Source organism: Coturnix japonica, chromosome 1 (genome assembly GCF_054131305.1).
Source record: "Coturnix japonica strain WE chromosome 1, WE-NBRP24, whole genome shotgun sequence".
Lineage (NCBI taxonomy): Eukaryota > Metazoa > Chordata > Aves > Galliformes > Phasianidae > Coturnix > Coturnix japonica.
The window spans coordinates 6,575,312-6,599,342 of record NC_140663.1 but is presented as its reverse complement, the minus strand read 5'-3'; the positions used below and the strand labels follow the sequence as shown (position 1 = coordinate 6,599,342).

Below are 24,031 nucleotides of genomic sequence, written 5' to 3'. Positions count from 1 at the left end.
GGATGAGCTTTGAGATCCCTTCCAAACTAAGCCATTCTCTGACTGGAATAGTTTTCAAGCTTTCTCCAGGATAAGCAGAAAGACTCATTTCAATGCACCTCCTGTTTTTCTGCACCAATTTTCTAATTCCCTCCTTTCAATTACATGGGAGTTTTCCTGTAGCCTTTTCCACTTAACCAGAATCGAAGCACAAAGAGGGCACCGACCCTGCTAACCATTTCCTGATGTACCAAACATTTGATCTGGGTACAAAGAGTGGATGAAGACGAGGAACTGTTATGAAATAACAGCAAAAGTCTCTTGTAATGTAACAGCTTGCTCTGCTCATGTTGCCTTACAAACACAGACATCAATAAGCCAAGGAAAAAAAAAAAAAAAAAGACTAAAAAAAAAGCCTTCTACAATGCGTGCCATAATACTACCAAGTAAGTGAACAACTGTTCTCAGGTCTGTCATTAATTCCTTCGCTGAACTTGTACTGCTTGTTCCACTGATATGTTTGCTTAAACTGATTAACTGCATACAATGCTATTAAAAGATACTGTTTGCCAAAAGGAGCACCCATAATCTTTACAGACCCATGTGCTATCTATATTTACATGTGCAATAGGGATTAGCTGTGCTTTTTTTAAAAAATAAAAATGGGGGGAGGAGGGGGTGAAGCAACATCACACAAATAAAAGCCTCTTTAACAACAGAGTGAAGTCAGTGGAGATAAGAAGGGAGTCCAATGTCATGGATAGCTCTTGTGACCCCCCCAGATTAATCACAGTGCAGAGGAGACAATACTTTCACTTCCCAGATACGTCAGGACATGATATCCCAAAGGACACAGAAACACAGCACTCATGGTTCTCAATCTGTGCTTCCCACATCTAGCCTCCATAATGTCACCACATTCAAGGATAAAACCTTCAACACACTGAGACTGCTCCAGTGTTTAAAGGGTTGCCCATCAATCAGTTTTCCTAATTCAGGTTTTGAAAGATGAGATGCAAGTTTCTTATTAGTTTCAGGCATTGAGCCCATTCGCCTCTTGTACTGCACTCATTATTTCTAAGTATATCTTCTGGCAGCAATGAATATTCCCACCTTCCCCCATGCTCCTACCATTCCAAGCCCATCAGTGAGCAGCACACAGTCCATTAGCAGGGCTCTGGTTCACCTCATTCAGATTTAGTGCCCAGCTCTAAGCTTCTCCTTCCTTAATCTCCTTTGAAATTACTTACATTGGTGCTTTTCAGCTGAAAACTTGAGTTGGGCTTTTAATTATTTCCACCTTTATTCCTAAATCCCAAAATTCCTAAAGTCATTTCTGCATGTTCTGCTGCACTCCTCTTTCCAGAATCCCGATTTATTTGTGGCTTTCTTGGCAGAGAGAAACCCAGCCCTAATTGCATTACTTAGAACCCCACAAGGCAGCTGCAGAGATTCAGACTTGCTGAAAATCAGGTTATTTGCATCTTGAGCCTAATTCAAGCACCAGGTTTCTACAACCAGAAGCTTAGGTTGAAATCCTGCCAAAGCCATCTGCAAATTAAAGATGAACTGAAGAGATTTACTGAATAAAAGCCAAAATTCAGCAAAAATATATCATCAATATTTGTGAGCAATCCGAATAAATGATATTTATGTAAGTTTTTATGCTATTTGTTTAAACATTATTCCTAGGATTCCAGCCCAAACTTGTTAACACAAATGGCTAGTCCTAGGCCAGTGAGTAGAGTGTCACGCTATCTATATTTACAGATAGAGAGACCTCTGCAGAACAGTAGGGTGCATTCAAAGGGCCACAAGCAGCTCTGTCAGCAGAAGAACAGGGACAATTCTTACCAATGTTTAGAAACAAATGGCTGATAGAAAAATATTTGGATGAATATTTTGTCCTAGATGAAATGAGAAATGTACTGAACTCTCACACCAACCAGGACAAAGTAATTGCCTTGCTCTCAATCAGGATACTGCACTATGGGGTGATGGTCACCAGACAGACGAGGTGCTTCCTACACATCTCTGATGTCTGGATCTGGAGAATCACAGATTCACACACTGCCCCAAATTGTAAGGAACTCACAAGGATCATCAAATCCAACTCCTCTCTCCACACAAGACCACCCAAAATTAAAGAATCTGAGAGCGTTGTCCAAGCACTTGTTGAATTCCAGTCAGCTTCATGCCAGGACCACTGCCCTGAGGAGTCTGTGCCACTGCCCAACCACATTCTCTGTGAAAGCTACCTAGATCTGGAGGACCTGTTTGCCTAGCTTAGACATATTTGTACTGGATGATCTTTTAGGTCTTTTCCAACCTTGGTGATTCTATGATTCTATAAGTTTCCACTAAGCTTCTGAAGCCAGATGAGAAAAGTCCTTCCTTAGATACGTGTTCACTCAGCTGTTACATGTTGGATCACCATTTCAGTTTTGGATACATTGGTGCAGCCTCTGGCCAGACTCTAGTCCAAGAGATATCCATTCCTTCATTGAGCTTCCTAGAAACACCTGCCATAGAAATAATGTGATTTTACTATTGCAGAGCTTTAAACAAGAGACAGTAGGGCTTGAAGGGTATTTTCAAAGCTGCTTGGTCCATCTTTTTTATCATATCTAAACCATTTCTGATAGAAGTTTGCCTAACCTGATAGAGAACCTCCAGTAATGGGTGCTTAGGAGTTTCCCAGAATAAAGCTAATGGTTACTATTCAGATAAAATGGCACTAATGTACATCAGGCAGATACTCAGTTATCATCATCCAGGAAGCTGAACACAAAAGCGAGGAGCCAGATATGAAAGCAAAGTATTTCTTTGCTGAAAAGCAGAGAGCTGAAGGTAGGCAGCATCATCTCAACGCATGAACAGAAAGCATGGCTGGCACCAAAGGCTGGCTTTGCCCCTCCAGGAAACTCCATCTACTACATTCTGCACATGGTTTGTTGAGGACAATGCATGTCCATATAACACAGTGTCATTTCTTCAGCCTTTGCCAAATCCCTTTCAGTATCAGCCCAGTAATGACTAGAGAAGTTTTTAATATCACTATCTTATTTATCCTTTCAGTGACCATTTGCAGCCTCTAGACGTCAGGTCAGTCAGCAGCCCTTTGACTGAAAAACTATCTTCCCTTTAAACAAGACTTCACAAGCAAGCTGTGTGTAGCACCTGTCCAGCCATTTTGCAAGCATCTGGGATTGCTTACTTTTGAATCCTGGAGATAAAAGTGTTTCTTAGTAGAACTGTGTTTCTTTCATCCAGGCTTCATCTGCTGCCCAGCTAAGTCATTAAAGATATCCACTGACTCTAAAGAACAACAGGATGAACCACAGTCGATCACTTCATGTACTCACAACACTGAATATTAAATAGCAGACAATGAGCATTGCCATCTTTGCAAATAAAACTCTAGAAAAAGTAAAACATTTGCTACCTTTTAAGACCATCTCATTACATTTCATTGGTCGTGATACCAAATACAGAATTCTACAGTATGGTGGAAAATCTCTCTGGAAAAGGTTATTTCACCTGGATAAACTATATGTGTGAAAGATTCTCCAGTGATAGCTTAATGACAGTAACAAGGATAGAGCAGTTTGCCTCTCCCAACCCTCCTGCCTGGTGCCAACACTACCACTTGTCCTTAGGAAGAAACTTATCCATCAGAAAATCACTCTGTTTTCAATAGCTTTCAGCCAGAATAAGTTCCCTCAACTCATTCCCTCAACAGGATGGGGTGACAGAGCCGCTTTTCTACAAGATGCAAAGAGAAGGAAGGGAAAGTTTCTAATTGTGAGCAATTTAAAAATGAGCAAGAGAGGACAGGGAGCATCACAGACATGCAAGTGCATGTCATCTCTGACTCCTTTATTCTTCCCAACATGAAACATCTTCTCACACCTCTTCTGTGAGACATGGCTACCCTGCCATCTGCTGCTACGTATGGCTGAAGATCCTATTGCTGAGGCAGCAAAACCCTAAACACTTAAGCTTCAGGGTGTATAGGAATCCTGGTTTTGGTCTCTCACAGACACAGAACAGTTTTCTAAATATGGAAATTAAAACAGTCTCTTGGGGTACTTATCTCCACAGCCATTCAACAGAATTTCCAAACTGATATTTTGGTTCATAGCAACAAAACCATAGAAATCTTCATCAAAGAGAGACTTGTTCGTGCCAATTGGGTGATAAAAATAGCAGCTTAAAGAATAACCTTGTATTATGACTGCGGGTTTTTTTGTGAAATTCACTCTTCTTTCATTATTTTCCCTCCTTCTTTATATAAAGCCTTTTTGAAGAATTCAAACATGATGGTATGCGCTTGCATGACATCTTAAGACCCAAAATACTTGTTTTGTAATGGAGGAAGTAGGACTTAAATCCTCACACCATATTCGATTGCATCCCTATATCTTGACTTGGATCATTCAGAAGTGCAAGAGCGAAGGATGTAGACACATCCCAGATGAAGCATGTGAGATGAAGGTAGTAAATGATACCCTCAGAAAACAGTAGGATTTATAAGCCTTAGCGCAGAGCAGGATTACAGCTCTGGACCAAAGGTCTGATCAACTACTGGCTTGCTGGGGAGTCACAAAGAAGTTACCTCACTTATCTGCCCCACAAGTCTAACCTCATTTTGCACATTTGGAGACAATATACTTCTCTACAGATCATGCTGGGAGCCAGACTACAATTTTCAGTGCCTTCCATAAAGTCAATTTATGAAACAAGTCAGGAGTAGCATCCAAGAGCTGAGTTTTTGAACAGGTAATACTTTTTACTCTACAAGTTAAGAGCAAAATCACAACACATCTGAATTAGCGAATATAATGCCACATTTTACCCACTGTTGGCGTAGCTTCAGTAGAGTGAAAGGCTTGGAACATTTAATGTCTTAACATTTAAGACTCTATAACAGTCCAGCTACAAGAGCCTTCAACAGGACATCTCTGTCAAATTCTGTCTTGTGAAACAAGTGGGTTATGCTACATAAGAGAGCTGCCAAACACCCAACAGAAAGAGTATATAAACTGTCAAATAGTACAGCACAGAAAGCAGAAGCTTCCTGCTTTGTTTCTCCACCAACACATCCCTATCCCAATCTGACACCACAAGTCACTTATAGACACCTGTAGACAGAGGGACTTTCCTTGTAGCCATTCACTTTTGGGCTCCACTGCCTTGGACTATGAAAAATAGTGCTGATTAACACCTGAGGAATACTCTGGTTTCACAGTAGGGTGCTAGTCACAGAACCATAGAATGACTTCAGAGTGATCTCAAAGATCATTTAGTACCCCCTGGCATGGGCAGGGTTGCCAACCACTAAATCAGGCAGTAGATCAGGTTATCCAGGGTCCCATCCAACCTAATTTTGAACACCTCCAGGAATGGGGAATCCACAACTCCTCTGGGCAGCCTGTGCCAGTCAACTAAGAATAGATCAAGTATCAAGACAAAAATGAACCCAGCCCTCAGTGGTGATGGTTTGAAAGCTAAACTAGATGATCTTAGTGGTCTTTCCTAACTTCGATGATTCTATGACCCACAGGTGAGACCTGCTGGTGCAGGACCAAATCAAGGAGTTCCACTTTCTCATCAGAAAACTTTCTGCAATATCCAACTCCAGATGTCTCTACAATGTCACCGAACTTTTTAGTTTAGAAGTTAACTGTCTCAAGGGTGACACAACCTTCTCAGGTCATAAATAAATTTAAATGATGGTACAAAACTGCCTGGAATGTTTCCAACAGCAAAGGTAGATGAGAAAAGGGAGAAACGTGTTCAATAATCAGAGCTTCTGCTGGGAGGAGAATCTGCTAGACATGAACAATTAATTCACTGTAATAAAGAGCACTGTAACCTGCTATCGATCATTTTTCTCCTAGGCTTTGCGTTAGATAGATTTCTAATATATGCATGTGCCAAGGGACTGGAAGGACTATTACTCAGCGAGTCTTTTAATTGGCTTTTTTAACTACAAACCATGAGGCTATTTTGTGAACAAGATGGGGACATGTTAACGATCAGATGACATTACATTTATGACACTAGGCAGGGCCTCCAAGGTGCACTGAATACAAACAGATAAATAAACAGTTACCTTTAACTTGTGTGCGGACACATACATCCCTATATGGGCATTTTCATCTGCACACATAAAACTCACATGAGGGTAATTCTGTGAGCAACCAACTTCTGCATTCCATCTCTCCCTAGCCAATAAATTTGAATAGAGCTCCACTGTATCCAACAGAGCTCCACTGATTTATGCCAGAGGAGAATAAAGCTTCTTGCTTATCTCCAAAGAAAGAAAGACAAGAGGTCATTAAAGACAACACACAGGTCTTGGGTGAAACAGGCTATATCTCACTGCTGCTCCATAGGATTCCCTGAACGTACAGTCAGAACTGCAATGTTTTTTCTTTGCCTTCTAATCCTTCCAGCAATACCAGCTAATTAGATGCTGAAGAATTAGCTTTTCTCTTGCATCTGTGTGTTGTTGATTAACTGCATTCAGAAAGCAGCTCCAAGCAGGCCAGCAAATCCTACCATGGACCAGCATGAGGAGACACTTGAATAACCAGACAGGATGGGATTGCCTCCATAGGGACATGGACAGCAAGGACAGCAGAGTATGGACTCGTTTATCTATCTTGGAATAAAAACTCTAAAGCAGAAATTGCTTTTTCCATAATGCAAGAGCTCATTCCAGTTGGGACCACAGGCACAAATGCTGCTCCCATATACAATCCTATCATGGTTCCCAAAGGTCTGTGGCACAACACATAAAGGCAATGCCCACAGTGCTCCAGCTGAGGCCTACAACAAAATTCTGTCTTCTTTGCTTGCTCACAGTGAAGTCCATAGCTGGACTTCCTCCCAGAACCTGACAAATGCATCTCCCTTATCCCTTCTTCCCCCCAGTGACTCTATGCTATGTTACATATTATGGACGTGCTGGGGCTCCAGGAGGAAATTTAACGTTAAATATAAGCATAACAACCAGATCAATCTGTTCTTCTCTCTTGATTACAAATTTTTTCTCCCCATCCTGCATTAACCCATTAACTCCAACATATAAGACTTATCCAGGCAACAACTGTCACTGTAACTTGGCTCCTGACCAGCTTTCAGGTATGACCAAAGTGAGGTGGGGTGGACACATAAGGAAATTGAATGCAAGTTTCCTGGTGATCTAAATACTGAGTAAGTCTCTTCCTCAAGACCATTCTTAATCTGCAGAGAGGAGGAGAGGTGCTTCCCCAGCAGAAGAAAACCTCATGGATCATTCCCTGCTCTGGCAATCCTACCAGCACTTTAGCAGTGCTCCAAGGAGTAAACACTGAGTAGTTAGCTCTATTTTTGTAGTTCTGTGAAGCTTTCCTGATATACAATCTGTCTTCTTACGGAGGCAAACTCATCACATAAAACCAGAGGCATGATCTTATCCAACCAATTAGGTAGATGGTGCTGCTCAATGCGCTTACATTATGCTGATGGATTTCCTCCCTTTGAAGGCAGCAGAGGCTATTGCTTGGCATGTAGATCATTGTGCCAGGCCACTGCAGCATCTATCTCATGTCATCCAGTGTGATGGAGCCAGCACAAGGTTAATGTAGGCTGGATGTGGGGGAGAAAAAAATACACCAAAAGGCAGCATGAGCAGAAAGTATCTGATTTCCACACACTGCATTTCCCTGACTAATGCTGACCTGAGTTTCCATACCATCTTCCCACTGCCAAACACAGGGCACTTCACAAGTACTGGAGTCATACAAAGAAGGAAAGTGGGAATGAAGCACCGTTCTACGGGCATCAGATGTTTCGAGGATGGCAACCAAATGCATGTTTATTTGGCTTTGAAAAACAGAATTAAGCACAGGCATAGCATGCTTATGTTTGCATCATTTTTGAACACAATCTGTACCTATTTCAACAGTACAAAATCTACCCTGATCTGGGAGCCTGAAATACTGCTGTCTTCATTTAAATGAGACTAAATGTCTCTTCTCACAGTCCACAGTGAGAGGCAGGGCTTGCTGAGGACAGTACATGTCACTTCAGATTGGACTCTGCCATCCAAAGATTTTTAAGGTGAAAACACTCTGAGTGTCACTCACTTCGGAAAGAGGGACAGAGAAAGGAAAGAAAGGAGGATGGAGGATTGTGAATGTTGCAGGTTTTTTTATTGTTGAAAAGCAAAGGATGATATTTTATTCTGCAATATAAATTCAGCAGGAGATGGCTTGTTTTCCAGCTAAAAATGTGCTTGCCAAAATGCATCAGAAAACATTCTGTTTGATGTGGAAGGCACACAATAAAGAGAGAACCTCCTGTAGCTTCCTGGGAGATGCCACGAATGGGCAGCCCCAGCCCTGGCCAAGCCATTGAAAGGCACCCCATGCTTTCCAGCCTGTCACCTCCCATTGGCCTTTCCTTGCGTAATGCCCTGTTCCACCTGCCCATTATTTGTCAAACACCAAACACCTGCCTGCCCAGTGCTTGGTGTGCCCTGCCATAACTCAGTATTCACAATGAATTGCTGTAATTAGTCTGCTACAGCAAAGTAATAACCAACTACACGCCACAAGGCACAGAGGAAAATAATTATGAATCCACTGCTGCTGGCTGTAGATTTCCATATAATTACAGAATCATCAAATCACTGAGGTTACAAAAGGCCTTCAGCATCAAGTCCAACCATCCACCTGTCCTACTGCACCCAGTCACTCAGTGCCACGTCCACACATCTCTTAAATACCTCTAGAGATGGAGACTGATAGAGGCAGCCTATTCCAATGCTTGACCACGCTCTCCTTGAATAAACTCTTCCTTATATCCATTCTAAACCTCTAAACAGAAGACACTCACTGAGAGATTTCTGACAAAGATACACAAGCACAGAGTCAAAGAAAATAAGATCACATGCCAGCAGGTTACCTTGAAGGGAGTGAGATTGCTTCCCTTTTCAAAACAGTATTTCCTCTCTCCTGCATTGTTCTTTCGTATGAGAGACGCCTGAGCGAAACAAACTGCTACAGCCAAGTTTTATATCCCAGGAAAATTGTTGCTTCTGATGGAAAACACCAGCAAGCAGTGAGCTACAGCTGCTCTGTCAGGAGGCATTACAGTGAAGGATTACAAGCACAGGCCATCTGCCTGAGCTTGGGGCTTTGGTTTGCTTTTTTTTTTCTCACTAAGTGATGCTGCAGTAAAGCACGATGAAATGAAAGGCAGGAAGAGCCAATCCCTTCAGGGCTTTGCTGAGCTGCCAGGGAGCATGGCCATCCCAATAACAAGACAGAGAGCTTGGGATTTAAAAAATATATAAGAAGACCTGACCAGGTGATTTATGGACAGTGATTCAGCACAACACAAACTGCACGGCTGATGTCCTCCTGATAAAAAAAAAGGCCTCCTTTCACACAGAAAGGAGGGCTAAATCAATAGCCACGATCTGCACCACATTAATTCCAAATCCCTTTTGCTCCTCACATACATTACAGTGATTCACAGAGACAGCCTTAAAGAAATAAGTGCCTCTGTGCTATTACGCAGCAAAACGTTAGGTGCTCGGGAGTCATCGAGGCAGACAGATGATTGCATTAGCCATTTAATTGACCCTCGCAGACAGAAATGCACAAGAGGAATGTCACTGCACTCACGTAATCTGAGTACTTTTAAAGAAGGAAAAAGCCAATGTAAATAATACTGCCAGTTGCAAATTCTTTTCCTTTTCCTCCTGCAAACAAAGGCTACTCAAATCGTAAATGCCAGGTGATGCCCAACCAAAACAAAAAGGTGTTTTTTCAAGTGTTTCCTCACCCATGGGGTACTCAGGTCAGCAGGCAGAAACCCACAGCCTATATGACACAGCCTACACAACACAGTCAAGAGCACAGCTAATTAAGAATCACAGAATCATAGTATCATCTTAGTTGGGAAAGACCTCCAAGCTCATCAACCTGACCTACAGAGTCCCATCACCTAAACATGTTCCTTAGTGCCACATCCTCACATCTCTCAAATACCTCTACCACCTTCTTGGTCAGCACATTCATCATCATTGACCCTCATCTCCATGAAGAAATTCTGCCTAATATCAGACGTAAACCTCCTCTAGCACAATTTAAGATCATTTCTTTGCATCCTGTGACTTGTCACTTGAGAAAAGACATCTACGCCCTCCTTGCTGCAACCTCCCCTCAGGTAGTTATGGCTATTTAGGGTATGCCCACTCCTAGATGCTTCACACGCCTTGGTCCTGTAGCTGTAGTAAGGCTCCCCAAGGGGGAAATCATCTGAAGATAACCCAAGTAGTCAGAAGGTGAACTTGCAGCTGTTTAGCAAACAAGAAAGTATTAGACTTGGGAAAAGCCAACAAAACTCATCTATCGTGCATTGTGCATTGGTATAATTGCAGGACGGTGTGAATGCATGGAAGCAGGCACAAGGGGCCTTGGGAAGGTGAACTGGGAGGCTGCAGGTACACCTGAAGGGGAAGAAGTTGCCTACAGAGCTGTACTTGGGGTCACAAAGAGGACTGCAGGTCTGTACAGGCTCTCTAAGGAAGGCGTAATGGCACTTCTGCACCCACAATTGGAGCGTTTACCTTGTAATTGCCTGTGTTTGGAGCTCATGTTCTTAATACAACCCTAACTGGGTGGCTCGGGGGAGAAAATGTCTGATCTAATCGGAAAATCTGAAAAGTACAAAGATTTCCTAGTACTTGCATGCAAGCCCAATTTGTCCTTTTACCGAGCAGGATCTCACATATAATTCTTCTTGCTACAAACAGTCTCATTATTCAATATTGCAGTTCACAGAACCTCAATCCTTTCATCCTTAGAGGGAAAAAAAAAAAAGAGCCCTTTGTAAGTAGGCTCAGTCACACTTAACTAACCTTCCCCTGCAGTCCTGACAAATCAGAGTGGAAATTATCGTGAGCCCAAACAGCTAAAACCATATTCTTTACGAAAAGAATTTTAAGCAGCAAGAAGAGGGAGAGACAGATTTATTGGCATATCAAACAGTGCTAAAAGTCAGGGAGCTCCCAGCAGTTCTCAGCCATCAGTGCCCTGGTTGGGTGTAGGTGCAGGAAGACAGGGGCAGGCGGGTCAGCATTCCCTGTTTTAGGTAGAACCCCAGCAATCAAATAATTTAATTTTTCAAAGTGAAGACAGAGTCGAGTCTACATCATAGTTGAGATATATATGGTAAATGTTAAAGGCAGCAGCTTTGGAGGTCTTTTCTTTAGATGAATAATGTGCTTTCCTCAGCAGAAGGCCATAAGCTCCTCAAGAAAACTCTCCTGGATTTAGACTATGCTTTCATGAATAGCCATGCACAGGAGAAAGACCCGTCTGAGGACCAATAATCTTTAACACAAGATTAGGGATTCTTTGAAGATTTATGCAGTCAGGAATGCAAAAAAGAAGAAGAAAACAGAAAAAAATAAAAGGAAGAAGGCTTTTTTCAGGCCAACAGGCCCACCCAATGCTCAGCTAAAATCTTCAGCCTGAGGCAATAATTTCACTTTAAATAGTTAATACTCAGCACAATCACAGCACATTTGTAAGCTTCATGCTAAGACGCTAGAGAGGAAAAGGTAGAAAATAAATTATTTCAGGAACAGGAGGAAAACTCTAAGAAAAATAACCATTTTTAACCTCGAGAGGGGAAGCACTTTGCGCTATTCAGTGGTTCCCATTACCACCTCTCAGGGAACATCAGGATGCACAAAGCCACTCCTGCTCTGCTCCCAGGACACAGTGACGGATCAGGAAGGTGCACCACTGCTGAGATGTTCCAGAGCACAACATGGGCATGGATCTTAACCAGGTGGACCTCATCCGCTGTTGGACCATGGCACAAGCTCTGACTCAGAAAGGTTGGATGTATGGAAAGGAACCAGCTAGGAACTTCTGTGTGAAAACTGCTACTTGGAAAAGCATCACTTCGCAGAGATCTTCTGTGGGAAATTACCACATTTTGGTGAACTTCTCAAACGGCAGCAATTTAGAAAATCAGCATTATCCCCGTTTCTTCCTTCATCATTGTACATATAAATCATCTACATCTCACTCACACAGCACAGAATATTTTAAAGTCCAAGTAGATGAACTCTTAACATCTAATCATTCCCAGATTTTTCACTTTTACTTCAAAAATAGAACTTGCTTCCATAATGAACCGGGCTGTGCTCCTTCTGAGCTTTCAGTGCTTTTACCGACTGGCTCCAGAAACGATCGGCTTTTAACTGACTCAGAAAAGGGCCACCATCCAAACCTGCTAAGTCAGTACACTTCAACCAATATCAAGCAGGCCAACCAGAAATTAATTTGCACTCAGGACCAAACCACACTAAACTCTCTCAAAGAAGGGAGGTTTAGATTAGAGGTCAAAGGAAATTTTTCACTGAGAAAATGGTGAGGCATTGGCAAAGCTGCCCAGAGAGGTTGTGGATTCCCCATCCCGGAGGTGCTCGAGGTCAGGTTGGATGGGCCCTGGGCAGCCTGAGCTGGTTGGGGGCAACCAGCCCACAGCAGAGAGTTGGAACCAGATGATCTATGATTTCTAGGGTGTTAGAGAGCTGCACTCCTTCAAAGATGAAGCTCTGGGATCCGACCCAAAGTCCTTCCTGCCAGTGGGGATTTGGCACTTCTGTAAATCAGCCTAAAAACATTGTAATGTGATCTCTCAACAGAGAAGCAGTTTGCAAAACCTGTGTTATATGCTCTCATGCTTCTTGCTGGAAGAGTCCTCTGCTTTGCTGGAGAAGCAGCTCATGCTTTGCCATTTTCTGTCTGACTGCATTTGCCACATCAGTGTTTCTGGAGCCATAAAGAAGCCAAAGTGAGCAGAGGAAAGCTGACAGCAGTAACCCTGCTCTGTGAGGGTGTACTTCTAGCACAGGCATTGCCAGAAAGACATTAAATGAGAGAAAGAAATAAAAAAATCTTTGCAAAAAGAGAGCACTTCAGAACAGGAATATTTAAAAGCAGATGTGAGCAGAAGAAACTACGCAGACCAGATTTCAGCTGAGGTTTTTGTTTGTTTGTTTGGAGGCAGAGAAAAAAGCAGAGCTACTTCCACTACCAGCTGCCAGACAGAATCTTCTGACAGGGAAACAGGTAGTTAACAGCTGCTTTATCTATCACTTCAGTGTTCTGCAGACCATGGTGGAGATGGAGCTTCAGTCATCACAGTTCTGGAGGGTCTTAGGTGTGTCACAGAAGGTTTAGACTGGACATCGAGCAGAAGTTCTTCATGGAAGGGGTGGTCAAGGTGGGAAGTGGTGGAGTCCCTTGGCTGACACAGCAAGCTACAAGTTCAACAACATATGTGTGGTTACTGCCAATGTGAAGGATCCGCCTTCTCTCACACCTGGCCACATTGACCAGCATCTCTTCTACCACATCTTGCTACCCAGCTGTGCCTGCAGTGGGGTCTGACACAGTCCCACTGATAGTGGGCAGGGCTAGCATATCACCACAGCATGGACAAAGGACATTTTGGCCACTACCAGGCCTATGCACTGAGAAATCAGCAGAGCTGCTGCATCACGGCCTCCCATCCTTCCCAGAGCCTGCAGCAACCTTCACCCCACTGAAACACAAAGAATTTGTGTACAAGGCATGAGTAAGAGAAGAGAGAGAATCGCTGTAGTGTCTGGGACATGGGTGTCCACTCCATGTCCAAGAAAACAAGAAAATGGACCAGTAGGACCCCACTTGTCCCCACCTCATCCTCAGAAAACAAAGCCCTCCAGGGCAGAAAGCTCTGAACTGTTCATACATTCTCCTGTTTCTAACGTATGTTAGTCCTAGAGCATCTTAGAACACGGTTGCAAAGCCAGCTATAAAAAGAGCAGCTCTGTGTTTCCAGTGTGAAGTAGCTGTGACAGCTAAAGAAATGAGAGCAGGGGCTGTACGTGAGAGATGAAGGGAGCACATGGTACAGGCTCAGAAAACCTTGCAATCAGTCAAAAAAAAATTCCCTCTTTAAAACACTGTGAATCCATCCTCCTTCTGTATAAGTTGAGGATAATTTGCATTTCATATTTTAATAAAACCTACAAACATATTTGCTGCAGAGCTTGAAGTTGTCCTGGAGTTCAACTGAGGAGAGCTTTCTCTTTTCCTGTCGACTCCAAGGACAACTTCAGTGCTTTTCAGGATTGCCACACTGCAGTCTTGAATATCTGTAGAAATATACAGGACTTATACAAAGATATTTGTAAATATCTATGAATTACAAGGCTTGTACAAATTGGCTTTGCTTGTGTTTTCTTATCAGCTTCCTGTTAGCAGCAAGAGTTTCCTTCCTAGGATTTCCCTAATGTGACCCTTTTTTTTCTTTCATAATACATGAATATGATTCAATATGCAAATGTTAATTCTCATAGTTCAGCTGAAATTATTTAAGTCATGTAAAAGTTAAAGAAAATTAATAAACTCCATAGAATTCCCTATTTATGGCATGTCAGAATTGAGATCCTATTTAGACTGGTGGAAGTGTCCTCCAGAACAAGAATCCATTGTTTTCCAAAATGAGGAACATGTCTACACACACACACATATATACATATATAGATATATATAAAACACACTTGTACATTAACGACTGCAAGGCTCTAAGAAAGCACAGGGAGCCTGCAGTATATTCCACGGCTTGCGTACGGATATAAAAGATTTTATTACAAATCCAAAAACAACTTTTCATTTCAATTTTTGGTATTACCATCATGTTATCCTTCCAACAGAACATAATTCAGAAAAAAAATTGGCTACTTTCTCTATCTGTGTTCCCTGTTTTCTTGTTCTTTAAACAAACAACTTGCTCTATTTTGATAGCTCCTATCTGCAGTAACAGACTGTGAAATGACCCTTGGTGCGTTTACACCAAGCCTAAATTTCAGCTCCAAAGAACAAGCAGTGGAAAATGATGAACCAGAAATATTTCTATAACTCCCTTGATTAATTAAATTAATTGGCATTTCTTTGGACCGAAGTCACTCTGCTACATTGCTACAGAACTTACCACAATGGTTTTCCTGTTCCTAAGCATGGACTCTTCAAAGAAGGCTTCTGTCAGTCAAACCCGTTATCAAAATGCAATTTAATTTGCACCATGGAAATGGACAGAATTTCTTTACAGTTCAGTCCAGTGACTCAACTTTAAGAAAAGAGAGGAAAAATCCAGATGTAGGCTTACAAAAGCAGAACTCTCCCCCAGTTTCCCTAAGAATCGATTCTCAAGGTTAATTGGTCTTTTACGCAGAGGACTTGCAGAGGAGCTGGCTCTTTATCTCTGTAAAGTTAAAGTCATGAAATAATTTCTAGACCCAGCTGTGAGAAAGGGGAGAAAGCACGAGGCCAGGAGAGAAAGGAGATAGAATGAAGGACTGCAAGGAGAGTGAAAAAAAGCAGAACTAAGATGCAGGCAGAAGGCAAAGTCCTCACTGCCAAAGCGAAGGTAAGAGCTTGCTTAAACTGCACAAAACATATTATAAAAGAGAAATTTCAGCTACCATGTTCTATATTCTACTGAAAACTAGACACAGGTATAACTCCAGCATGGTCATGCAAAGTCAACCGCACAGCCCACATTTCTGGTCGGTCTCATCCTACACAACTGAATTTTACATTGATTCGTGATTTTTCCTTCAACAGGACTTGTTTTTAAGCTTTTCTCACTGTTCCTAGGCTGTAGACAAAAGCATCAGGAAGAACTGACTCCACAATCACTCATCTGCCTACAAAACCCAACATCCTCACAGGACCTCAGATGAGTTTTCCTGCTGAATTTAATGATCCAGACACCCAAACACTTTCTATAATTGGTTCTTCATCTTAGTTATTGTGATATGCAGGCTAATTAAAGACTGCATAGTGTCAGATATGAGCTGTAAGTAGGGAAGGGACAAATCTTTCAGCCCTCAGGCTTCCTTAGCAATGGGCTGCCATGAGAGCTAAGCCTACAGGGAGACCTCATCCCCTGGAACTCCCACAGCACCTACAGGTGCCTTGATAGGCCAACAAGGAAAAGTCTTGGAAGTTGTATCAAAGTCATTTTGGAGAGATTCTCACACTCAGTTACTCAGTACAGCATTCCAGTACATGTCTACACTTCCACTCATTTAGACTTCCAGTATATACAATATTCTTCCAGCTCAGTCTCTGCATGAAGCACGTATCTTCTACCATTTCATCTGGTTGTTGTTTGAGTACGCCTGAAATCCTAAACCAAAAACAGAGCAAACGCTGAGGATGTAAAAATAATTCTTTGGATGCTGTGTCACTAAGCCCTCCATCCATCACTCAGATATCTCCATGCTGTGACTTATCCCTTTCTCCTCATTGTTTCCTACACCTATCAATTTAACAACATACACACAGATCATCAGGATATCCTACACTTAGCCTTACCAATGGAAATATTAAATAGAAATAGCTTTTTGCTCCATTGCCCTGCTATGAATCTCTGCCTGGATGCGTCACTGCTTTGTTTATAGCTCCTCAGCCACTTTTCAATCCATGAGATGGAATTCAAAACACAGGCTCAATTTCCTTTATGAGCAGGTTTCAATGCAGCGCAATACAAAGTGCTTTATCACATGCAGACGTAAATAATGGGAGCTGTAGTCACTCACATCTCCTGATCAGAAAAAGCAATGAAATTTATCTGACATCATTTGTTCCAGTGAAATCCATGCTTTTACTATTAACTACATAATGATTTTCTCTCCCCCATTATTTGTTACACTGTTTTAGTCAGGATTATGAGCCAGTGATAAGCAAATCTGTCTTTTTCTTTTTTCTTGAAAATAAATAGTAAAGCTTTTTTTTTTTTCCCTTTTTCTCAGAAAATCCTTGACTCATTATTGCACCAAACTCTTTATATGCCTCAATTAAGTATTTGTTTCTAGACTCAAATCATCCTTCCAATTATTTTACAAGCTCTAGGCTACACACCATCTTCCATAAAGGTATTTCACAGGTTAGTATCTCTCCATCATAAAACATTATCAGTAATGGAGTTAGTGTAAAGTAAACATTATTCTTTTCTCAAAGAGCCTGTACAAGCTCACTCAATTTCCTTGATATATTTTGGCCAATATCCCTGCCCAGCACTGGCTGTTTTATATAACAAAACTCCTCATTTTGTTTGCTGGTTTTCTACCATTAGTCTGAGATGCCTCTTTATATTTTCATCTGGTTGTTTACCTTTCCCAAGACAGATATTTTTAACTTCATGCTTCTGTTAAAATTGCTGCTCTTATTATTTATTTATTCCACACAGCTACCAGCATTCCAGGATCTGAAGTCCAGTTTGCCTATGGTCAATCTTTTTTTCCTTTAAGAATTTCCAAGTCTTGCTGTAAAGACATCTTGTAGGAAAGCATCCTATCAGTGCTATTAACTGCACGTTGCAACACCCCATACCAAAATACCTACTGTGTTGGATCACTATAGAATAAAAAAACAAACGCTGTATGACAAAGTAAGCACAACTGTGTCACAATTGTGCACAACTGCAGGCTCATTTCCAGCCATTCCCACCCTGTACCCGACAAAGCAAAATGCATTGCAATTCAAAGAAAATTCACATTTAGATGTCTGGTAAATTTGGAACAATTACAATCACCTAGATGGCTTGTTTTGCCCTGCTTCTCCTTAACAGCTTCTCTATATTCCAGTCTGTATTCATTCTTTCAACCTGATAGATGTGCTACAACTACTGAAACCAGCATCGTAAGGCTGCCATATCCATCAAGGACCCAGTCGCTGGCTGACAAATGAAGAGTGCAAAGATCATTATCCATGGCAAAAATGCACACAGCTCTTCAGCTAATGGAGTCTTCTGCCTGATCATTGCCATCCAATCTCATCTGAATAAAACTACAATGGGAACTCTGACTGAAACAATTCCTTGAGTCATGTTTCCTAAAATGATGAAGCTACTGAGAATGATGATTGCTTTCTATTCAGTAAATATGAAGCTGTGTCTTTCTCTTCAAAGCAGCAACCTTCCTTTAGCAACACACTTCATTAAGAATGTACAGAGCCAGGCTTAATGACTAATGGGCCCTCCTGAAGCAAGTCATCCCACTGACTTCGGTGAAATTGCCCTTGTGAGCCAGAGGTGCTGAAAAACACCATTTCTCATCAACTGATGCTTTCAAACATATTAATCTTACTATAGCTTCTCCTGTTTTAAAATTGTTAAAAGATTTACTGATGGTGAAACTGGGCTATCTAGCAAAGATTGACAGCCTGTGAATTTCAAAGAATGAAAAGCAGGCGGTAAGGCCTGCCTATAACACAGATGGGTCTAAGCTTCCCTGAGCGATAATGCCACCAGGTGATATTTAACACTAGAAGCAGAGTCCTCATGGTACAGACTTGCTCCAGTACCTGTCATGGAATCACTGACAGGACAGTCTGCAGCATCTCCCTTCCCAGATCCCAGCTGCCTGGAGAATGGGAACAGGCACCAATTCCCAATAGATACTTGCACTTTCCTTGAATCAAAATGTGCTTTTCTTAATGTGTGCAGGACTGGCAAGACCAGTCCTTACCCAATCCATGCTTCCCTCCTTGACTCCTCCTATAGACGACCGATGTAGTTTGCATGTACCCTTGCTTTTCTTGCAGAAACATTCAACAAAATGCAGGAAGAATATCTTCAACCCCACACAAATTCAGAAATTAAATTGGCTGCTGAGAATTACAGACAGCAGCAGCAAACTGGGGCATGATCAGATGTGAAATGTGACAAAACAAGGAACTGCGAAGCATAGGCAGGATAAAGCATAGAGGCTATAGCCTATTTAGTCTTCCTACACATTGCTCTCACATAAATCCACAACTGAAGCACTTTATAACAGACAGGTATGTTACTGTACTGCATAAAAAGGATGCTAATTAATTACCAACAAGTGACCATGTGGATTCACCAAAAATAATGTAGGTTTTTTCAATTTTTTTTTAAATGAAACTCCTCAAAACCATTATCTGGGTTTGTTGCAGAACACTAATTTTAACATGATTTTCACTAATTAAAATGTATTAACATTTTCTAAGCACGCATTACCCTTTAAGTACAAAAGCCATTTCTATTCCCAGAAAAGATCATTTTACCTTGACATTTCTAATTAAATGAAAAACACTGCTCCTAGATAAATAATAAATGAGGGTACATATGCTCCTTTCTGCATGGCAGAAGGGGAGAGGGAATTACTGATGAGTATGAACACAAATGACATTACGGACCTGTCCAACACATATAGGGTATCATTACAACTACAGATTCAGTGAGCTCATACTCTATCTAAAATCCCATCTAATCAATCACAGGTGCTTATTTTCCATCCTAAGGAGTCCTGCAATGAGTAAATATGACCAAAACGTAAATATAAGAACACACTGTTGCTCTTCAAGCTGAAGCTGATTGTAGCTGTCACCTTAGATTGCACGTCAGCTGTATGTTTTTCCCTGAGCATCCGAAACTGCTGAGAGTATTCATCAGTACCCCCATCATATCACCAGCCTGATTGTTCACAATCGTATAGAAGGGTGAGTCAGGGCTGTGACTCCATATTAAATGTCTGGAGGGGCTAAAGATAACTAACTTATAAACTTCCTGAGTTTCACTCCCTTGGAGATTTCACAATATTGACTTCACAGTTGGGCTTTGCATTAAGAAAAGACACATTTGTTAGTGTTTAGAGCAAGCCCTAGGAATAGGGCTTACAGGCTCTCACCCTCATTCTGCCACCAACTTTAACTGCTGTGTGGCTTTGGAAGAATCAGTGGGCCACTCATCTAAATCTCTTCACCTTTAAGAGCTTAAAAACATCAATTTTTTCCTGGAAATGACCATGAAGTTCTCAAATCATGACAGCAGCTCTCAGCTGGAGTCACATCCCACAGGCAAGCACCGACCCACTAGCATTAACAGCAGTTAGATTAAAGGAGAAAATGACACAATATGCCTCTTATGGAAAATTAATGCAGACAGCCCTGCTCCAAAGAAACGTTAGTGATAAACTGCTAACACAAAGCAATGCTATTTAACATCATTTCATGTAGCTTTAATGATTGGAAGGTTGTTAAAGCAGCAAATTAGGATTAGTCACAAAAGGGCAGAATTAAAATTTCACTATGGATTCATCTTGGTATCCAAAGCACTTTTTATCTGAATGTTCATTCTTGTTAAGACTGGGGAATTCAACACTCCCATCAGCAATTCCAGCTCCTATTTAACTTACTCAGACAGGGCCAGGATTTATACTGGACTTTGTGCAAGTCCCTTCCCTCCTCCTTGAGCAGCCTGCATGGGGGAAGGGAACACCTATACACTGTCCTATCTCAAAGACCTAGAGATTGATTGAAAAGGCAATACCCAATAATACAGAGAGAACAAGCCATCATTAATTCTCCAGTTTCAGTAGTGTACCGAGTAATCCTAAAGGAAAAATAACAACATAGAACCAGCAATTTTCCCTGTCATTTTTATTACCATGGATGCTTTTCCAGTAACAAGTGAGGACCAGATTTCACCTTTTGTTAACTCCCTCAGCTACTCTGGGAAAACAAAAAGGCAAATACTGTGTGACCTTGCATAGAAGACTGAGAAACTACTGAAAATGTCAACTTTCCCCTTTTTTAGGATGGAAGGAAGAAGTAGTATCAGATCATGAGAGCAAAGGAAAATTACAGCTTTGACACAGAAATTGCCCAAATGTGGGAAAACTGCGTTTTAGAGGTGAAATACTGGATATGAAACCACAAAGCCATAATAACTTGAAATGAAGGACCTCAAGACTGTCAGCATCTATTTAAAAGCCCAACCTAATTAATGAGGACCTATAAGGTACAAAGTTGTCATCTCTCCCTTTAGCTGCAAGGCTCAGGAAACACTACTTTTGTCCCCAAATTTAGAGCAGCTCCATCATGACATGGGACAAAACTGCTTCTCCATGTCTCAAAAACTCCATTCCTTCTAAACTCCCTAAACTTTCCACTCCTTCTTCCATCTGCAGCATGACCAGCTGGTTTCATCCCAGCATCATGTATTTCTGATATACTCTCATCCCGCTATAATGCTTAAGCCACTCAGGGTCTTGCTCATCCTGACCCAGATGACCTTTCAGCCTAAATAACAGGCTGGATTTGATTGTGAGACCAGATTTTGCGTTTTCTGGCCTTCAGCAACAACTGCTTTGGAGGGAGTTAGCTACCTTGACATGAGCATCATCTTTAGCACAAGGAAACCGGTGCAATCATTCTGTTACAGCTTTCCCACAAAACCTTTTAAAACATTTAATCCGTTGTAAAAAGGCACCGAATGCAGTAAGTCAGAGTCAGACTTTTCTTGTAATAGACTTGTCAGCAGTACGTTGGCTTAGTACAGGGCAGCAGTATGTCCTCTTCTGTCTCTACAAACTGTAACAGAGCCTTTCATCCCAGTAAGGCTCTACAATATTAGAAGTGCCCAAAGGAGAGTTCAGAATCTCCCCTCTTGAAAATTAACCACAGTGAAAATGATTTCATTGTTCCAAGTCCTTCTGACACTTCGTGCGTCTCCAAGACACAGCTCTAATGGATGAATCCCACTCCATTTCACACACTGAAAGAAGCCCGACAACTCCGATTCCACAAAATGAATGAAACAAGAAGCAAGCACTGTCTGCATGCATTAATTCAGATTGGGGTTTTCTTTAGCAGATAACCTGACCATTGCATTTTGAATAAATGGAAGTGGTCAACTCCTTCAAAACATACTCTGAAAGCTCATTTCACACCCTAATTACTTCTTAATACTGTGGTATTTCATCCTCAGCTTTCTCTGCACCAGCATGGGCCCACTGCTTTTGTTTCCCTCTTATGAAACGCAGGTTTCCTACACTATCTGTACCAGAGAGTTAAGGTCTAACACAGAAGTTACAATTTAAATCAAGACCAATATGAACAGAAGGGTAGAGAATGTCAAGTTCTCCTGGCAATCAAGAAAGCATTTCCAATGATCCCAGAAATTCAGGGTTTGAGTTGTGGATATTTTTCCCCCCATCTTCAGTCTCAAAACCTAAAAATGTCCCTGCAAATCTCTACCATTACTGAGAAAGATTTAAGACAAGGCTGACCAGGAAATCTTTGTTGTTTTTTTTTTCCAGTGAGCTCTTAAATCTTCTGAAAACAGATCTTCACGATCCTTATGTTATTGAGTCATTCAGTCTTTGTCACCCAGTAGTAATTTTTTGATAGGTTCGATTCTGTTCCATCAAGTGAATATTTTTCCATTAACTATAATGATTTCCCTATGAGTTGTAATTTTTCTCTTATACTTGCAGCCAGTACACAGTTTATAAAAGAATGGCTTTTTTTATATAATCATAAAATCACCAAGGTTGGAAAAGACCTACAAGATCACCCAGTCCAACCATCCACTGATCACCAATGGTTCTCACCAAACCATGTCCCTCAAAACAACATCCAAACATTCCCTAAACACCTCCAGGGCTGGTGACTCCACCTCCTCCCTATGCACTGCTACCCATCAATACATAACAGCTGTTCTGCACTATTTGCAACAACAGCATTTTACAATTTAAGGGTTATCCATGAAGAGTTTTTGTTTTAAGAGTCTCACTACAAGCGTTTTAGTGCAAATGTAGTAATACTATAAGTTTAACAAACACACACACATCTTTTTAATTAGCTGAACTTCTTTAGTGATCATTTCACTGTTAGTAAATCTGGATCAGCTCTTGCATGAGTTACAAGAACACAGTGTTTCCAAAACAGCCTTTACGGTGACAGTATAGTTTCTTATTTTCTTCTCTTTTCCAAAGCAGAAAGCCCTATTCCAATGTTTAATAAAAGTATTTCAAATAGCACACTTTTTCACTTGCTCTTGTTTGCGCCAAGGCATTTTCAGGCGAATGCACATACAAGTCTGTGGTGGAAGAGAAGGACATAGTGGTACTGGGCACACTTGTGCCTCAGAGTAAAAAGACCTCAAATGCCTTGCTAAACTAGAATCTCAGGGCTTAAGCTTGCAATATGGAAGCCAACAGAACATTCCAACTAGTTTGAATGATAAAGCATTATCATTAACCCACTCATAAATTTCTAGTTTCAAAAAAAATGAAAAAAGACAAAATTCTCATCTTTTGTTGTTCAAACGTTGCTACTGAGCAAACACAGCACAAAGCAAACAGCCACCACTACAGAAGAAATTAAGACATATCAACTCTGTGTGCCATGTTTGGATGGAGTTTCCGAATCCCACTTTAGCCAATAGCTGCAGTTGATGTCCATGCTGTCTACTGAAGGCACCTCACACATCTGATGACACACACCTGCCTTATTTGATAGCAAGGAAGGCTTTGGTTAGCTCAGAGCCTGCCTGTGTGCTGTGGTGTCACCAATCAGTCTCCCGCTGCCCATCAGCTGCTCTGTGCTGAGCGCCTTCCAGATACACCAGCAGAGATCTTCTGTCATAAAGCAACTTCCACACAAAAAACAGCTTTGGTTTTCAGGAAAATACATTTTTGTGCCTGTTAAACACAAACATCACCTATATGGTATGTCTTATGCAAACACAGCGTGCATATGGATACTAGATAAAGCCACCTACACAATCTCAGTGCAAGCATACTGAAATCTACACACGTTGGCACGGCATAACAAAGCAAAGCATTCTCCAAGAGCAAGATTTGTTTCTCTGCAAATACAGTTAGGCTTTTCACACAGAGCTGTGGAGTTACTGCAGCTGAGAAGGCCTGACAATAACAAAGTTGATCACAGTTCTAATTATAACTTTTAATATGCTGGATTTTATTCATTCCTCCTCCTTTCCAACCTGGATGTTTTATACCCAGCTATTCAAGATTTAAGACTTGTAAATGAAAAGCTCCTACTTTTTTTTTATATATATATTTTTAAAGTACATGTATATGTTGCTGATTGTTGCTTATTCAGAATTTGCATATAAGGATTGCAAGTATTTAACAGCCCACAAGAAG

General features: G+C 41.3%; 1 protein-coding gene across 3 annotated transcripts in view; it reads right to left on the bottom strand.

The window, feature by feature from the left end:
* Positions 1-24,031, bottom strand: part of ELAPOR2 (endosome-lysosome associated apoptosis and autophagy regulator family member 2) — an 83,236-nt gene that overhangs the window by 47,530 nt on the left and 11,675 nt on the right. Inside the window, exon 1 of one of the 3 annotated variants that reach the window (XM_085512712.1) lies at positions 8,938-9,116. The exons of the other annotated variants lie outside the window; for them this stretch is intronic. The gene's annotated coding sequence lies outside the window, so the exon portion shown is untranslated. Of the gene's footprint in view, positions 1-8,937; positions 9,117-24,031 lie in introns of those variants that run through there. 3 annotated transcript variants of the gene reach the window in all.